Below are 5,942 nucleotides of genomic sequence, written 5' to 3' on the forward strand. Positions count from 1 at the left end.
GAATAAACATCTCATTTTAAAATATAAAAAATCTAAAATATAATTAAGATAATTATCGAATTCTAACAAAATAATTAATTATTATCTTTATAAAAAATTATAATATTAAACCATATATAAATTACTTCGTTATAAAATCTGAATTAAATTATAATAAAAAAATTGAATTAGAAAATTACATAAAAAATATGAATTTTAAATAATTGATTTGATACTAATATCGATATATTTTTGTCAAAGTTTTATGATATCTTCAAATTTATATTTTATTTAAAAATAAAAATATTATCGTTTTTTTTCAAAATTACATAAAACTATACTATAACATCGACTGAGATAAATAATAAAATGAAATATTAAAATCAAAATGTATCTCAGTGTAGTGTACGAGTATCATTCTAGTTTATATATATATATATATATATATATATATATATATTCTTAAAATAATTAATAAAAAAGTATAGTTTTTTTAAGAAAAATGCAATATTTTTTATTGAAATTATTATAAAAAATAGATTTTTAGTAGTAATCTATTTATAGAATAAAAAAAAATACAGTAAACTAATTATAATTAAATAAGATAATAATATAAAAAAATAAAAAGACAACAAAAAGGACAAAAACACAAAAAGGGGAATGATTACAGGGATGCAATTAGCAAGGGGTTTATCCTCGCCGGAGCCCTAATCCATGAGCAGTGATGCAGTATTTCACGACGGTACAGACCTCAATTCCGTCTTCCCATGGAGATTTGAATGTTAGTATTCCTTCATTTTGGATTTTATAGGTTTATGATCGTTGATTGCGTCCTATTTTTACTCCCACATTCATGTATGCAGTTGTTCTTATTCAAAATTTCAATTTTGCGTCATTCGCTTTGTTTGAACTAGGAAATATATCGATGTATTGATTCAGTAAGAATACCGTAGAGACATTAAATATTAAAAGCTTAAAAGAAATAAACCACAAGGCAATATTGCAGAAGCTGTTGATCTTTTGAGGTGAACCGGACTCTTTCTGTATTGCAATACAGCGAGTGTAACTGTTTATAGTATAATAATATTACAGTTAAATGGTGGACATGTGAACGAAATTTGAACTTTTATTAGTGAAACGATCTTCTGATAGAACTAATGGGAAATGTCTGAGAAGGAAGTTATAGACTGCTAATTCTTGTAGAGGAAGTGTGTAGGGTAGCTCGGTTGACAGTTGAGTTCTTCCTCATCAAAGATCGAGAAAGAGAGAAAAATTTGTTAACTAGATGGCGGGTGGAGAATAGATATGATGTGAGCAGAAGATGGGCCTTTTCTCTAATAGACAGGGATTAATTAATCAATAGTAGTTGCTCAATAAATGCGACAGAAAATATTCATTCATCCTCAACCTAATTGATGTCACTGGGACAGTGATCATGAAGGGGATGTTTCCTTTGGTCCAAAGGAACTTCTTAGAACCACAAGGGTAGTGTCCGACTGGTTTGAGCTTGGGCTCCAAAGTTCAAAAGTGTCTGGAGGTCCTAGGTTCGAATCCAAAGAGGAATAAGAATCCCCTTGTGGCCATGGAGGTTCAAATGCGGTGACTTCGCGGGTGGTCGCCCTGGGATTAGTCGGCTCATATAGCGGATTGGATATCCAAGTTAATAAATAAATAAAAACGAAACTTCTTAGAGATAAGTTGTCCCGTTTTTACGGTGTTTGTTACACTTTTAATTCTTAAATTATCAGTATTTCGACCGGACATTCAATGAACTCAATCTACCCATGTATTTGGTTTACAGACAACTAGGTCCATCTGTGACTCTTTCTCTTGATTACATATGATTATTGTATATGGACATATATAATCTTGGTCTTGGGTCCATAGTCATTTTTGTGGGCTGCCTTATTACATCAGGTCCCTTAAAGCTTTAAGCTGGAAGCTCCTTGCAAAACAAATAGTTTTGGACAATGATGATAACTAAAAATTGCAGTGTTTTTTTTCAATTGGTATGTTACGAAGCTTAATTTAATGTCTCGTTTAAGCTGTCAACAGCTCTGGCATCCTGATTCCTTTTCTATTTTTAGTAACAATTGCCTTGTTCCTGTATATCACCAAACTCCAATATCTGATCTTCTTGAATGTTCCATTGGGATCTGAAATTGTACTTAAAGGAAAGATGCCTTGAAATCTCATGACTATCCCTGTCATTCTGTATTCATAGACATTCCAAAGTCTTGTACTTATCCTGCGAGTCTGTCACAGATGAAAGGCTGCCTATTTTTGCAATGTGTGTTATTCAGTTACTACTGAATGCAAGAGTTCATATTTCAAATTAGATCACTTCTTTGTAGTCTGCTTTGATCATTCCTACTTGTGATAGGATCTGCATTGAAGTGACATTAATCAACTAAATATAAGCTTCTCCGTTACTTTGCGTCTTCATGTCAGAGACTATGATTTTTGTTAAAATTACTCTTGGAACAAGCATACATAGCATGCACTCGGCCATAATCTTCTTAGAGTTTCTTCTGATATATCAAGAATGACGCAATTGATAAATCAAATAGCTAATCCTCAGAGATAATAATTTTGAGGCTTCAAATGGTGATTATACGTTAGGATAGACTTTCCCTAAACAACATTGTGTTTGCTCTATTTCTTTCCAGTTGATGTTGCTTGGGTAGCATGTTTAAAGATGTCCCATCTTAATGTTAAAACAGGATCAGTTTCTACAATCTTGAGAAGAGTGGACATCTGTTCAGATGTCAGGTTTCCGCGTATATGCAGAGTGCATGTTTGTAAACTGAGGAGCATAACAGAACCATAGGTTTCAGTTAAATCAAACATTTTCAAATGTCTGCTTTCATGACGTGTTGAACGTTACCATAATCTCTTCATGTGTTTTGAATTGTCAACAGTCCATGGAAAGTTGATTGATAACACGCTTATCTTATATCAGAAAAAACAATACCACTACATGTATAAGAATGTGAAGTGACAAACAGAAGGAAACATTCGAACAAGAGTTAAGAAATCAAACTGCATAATTCTGGTCTACTGCTTGCCTTCAAGGGCCATCCTTCATAAAATGACTATGCACATTGTTCTCTAGAAAACCTCACAAAACCAAATTGAAATAAGTATTCATAGATTCACAGAACCTTCTGTTTTCTCTGACATCATTCATGTTGTTCCTGCATAATCTGCCAGCTTCATTTCAAATTCTCCCCATAGTTTGTCTTGAACATATCAAGTTCGGTTGTGGATGGGGTCTGACCCTCTTCTAAATGTTCTTTTTCTTGATTGATATGGATCAAAATTCTTGTTTACAGCTGCGGGTGATGGGTTGGCTTTTAGGTTCTCCATGATAACCGCCTTGAGCATGCGATGATTCAAGATTAATATTCCGTGGTCTTCTTTCATCAATCTTAGTTCAATCCCTATACTTGTAATGCCAGAAACCCTATATGGTTGAACTGCTAATATCCCAATGCAGGTAAGAAGTAAGAATAGCTTATGAGTACCAAAAACCATAGTTCATATATAAACAAGATAATTGCAGAGAAGAGATGGTATTTTTCTTTAGAGCAATGAGGGAAGAAGAAGAAGAACAAGAAGAAAGGCCGATAGTTTAGTCTTATTTGAATGTTGGATAGGAGCTTTATAGAATAAATCAGGTGTGGGACCCACATCCCTAGAAGAAGTTTCAGATTATCCCAATCATAAGCCTTCAATCTAAGCAGATTAAGGCTGTTAGAAGGAAAAGAATCTACTAGGATGAATAAAGGAAACATGAGCAGTACCCTTGAGAAGCTAAGCATCTTCTGCTTTTGTCTACTGATGAAAGACCAAACCATTTTCTCCAACTCCATGATATCTTGCCACATCAGCAGACTGTTTTCTGACGTGGCAAAAACATGCAAATTTAATATATAGTTTTTTAAATTTGTATGCAGGGCATTTTGGTAAATTAGTTTTCCTTAGTTAGTAAGAAAAGAGAGAGTTGAGCAGCAACACTACCAATTGAGTGCTGTGTTTGGCTAGTCGGAAAGAAGAATAGTGAAAAAAAAGTAAAATAAGAAATACAAAACAAACCCTCCCTAAAAAACATATACTTTATGCCCTTTGAAGATCTCCCTTTAAAATTCCAAGCTCTGTTTCCCATGCAACAAAAGGAACAGTCTTAGTTTCTTGTGCTAAATGTGTTTCTTTATGCTTTTCTTTCTTTATTTTGGCCATCTTGCTCTCATTCAAAAATGTTCATGATCTATCTTTCATCATCATCATCATCTGTTCATGATCTATCTTTCATCATCATCATCCAGATACATTGTCTTTCTTACTTTAAAATAGAAACAAGATGGAACATTCTAAAGCTTCTGTTTTTATGCTTTATCATAAACACCCGATCCGATGCTGATGGTGTTTCAAGATTAAAGGGTACCCATCTACTTGCTTAATTGGTTTCAAGATTGTGGTGCAGCCAAAGTTATATCGAGGCAGGATGTGGGCCCTCGTGCTTTGGTTACGGCAAGGGCACCTAAAGGTTAGATTTAAATGTGATGTACTTATTAGATACACTTGTCTGCTTAGTTAAAGTAGAATCTCATGGCATGATCAGTTTAGCATTTTTAGCCAGCCAAAATAAAGTAGTAGTTATATTTTAACTAGTTATAGAGAAGCTCTTGTGATATTGTCTTTGCAGCTTGTAGATTCTCAAGTCTGGTCCTAAAGAAATTGCTTTTGTTAACTTTAATGCAAATTTTGGGTCCATTAAGGTCTGCATCAAAATACCCTCCACAATATATATATATATATATATATATATATATATATATAAGTACAGGATCTGCTTAGTACCATCAGCAGTGCACTTGGTACTTTCTAAAGATGCACACATTTGGTTGTATGTGGCTCATCCCCAGGTGAAAAATCTTAGTGGAATGGTTCAAAATAGCCAATTTTTTACTTCAAATTCTCTTTATAGCCGTTCTTCTACATAATTGATCGAAATAGCTAAGGTTTTGTAATAGCACTTTAGCAACTTATGGAATCTACTTTTTATGAATATAATATTGATAAAGTAGCAATTTCGCAGTTGTTAAAGTGTTACTTGCTAAAGGTGTTAATTACTCAACTTGCTAAAGTGTTGCTTTGTAAATATTAAATTCATAAAAATAGATTTCACAAGTTGTTAAAATGCTGCATGCAAAATCTTGGTGGCCGTAAGATGAATTTGACATTCCGGAAGGGCAAAATGCATGAAATAGCAACCTACTTTCATAAATTTTCTTTATTATAGCATTGTATTTTCAGTTTTTCTTATTATAACAATGTACCTTCAAATTATTTTTTATTAAGGTGTTGTACTTTGAAAAATGTACCTACTATAGCATTGGTAACATTCTGATTTATATTTACCCATTATACCAGGTTTTGATGCCACCTCACTGTCCACGTAGGTTGTCCACATGTACCATACACTAATGTGACATTTCTTATTATAACATTGTATTTTCAAAATTATTTTATATTATAGCATAATCAGTTTCTATTACAACTTTGTACTTTTAGTTTTAATATTTTATAATCTAGATATTGTGCATTTAATCAAACATGTTTATCTAAATTTAGTATCCGTTTCTAATCCTAAATTTCAACAAAAATTTGATCTCCCAAAATCGAGATTATATCAAAGGATAACCTTTCGATTTAAACTAGTATGACATGACACAAGTTTCCAGGTTTCTATGTCATGTCATTGTCTACATGAGATGTCCACGTGTAAAAAAATTTTGATGTGACATTTCTGATTAAAATATTGTAGTTTGAAAAAAATTGATTTTACATATTATTTAACAAGTGTATTAAATGAATTAAAAATTTTCTAAATTATTCATTAATATACCAATATTAAGAAGACTAGTAAGACATAATTTATCCGACTAACATTTTAAAAA

Source organism: Cynara cardunculus (genome assembly GCF_001531365.2).
Source record: "Cynara cardunculus var. scolymus isolate 2C chromosome LG 13, CcrdV1, whole genome shotgun sequence".
Classification (NCBI taxonomy): Eukaryota; Viridiplantae; Streptophyta; class Magnoliopsida; order Asterales; family Asteraceae; genus Cynara; species Cynara cardunculus.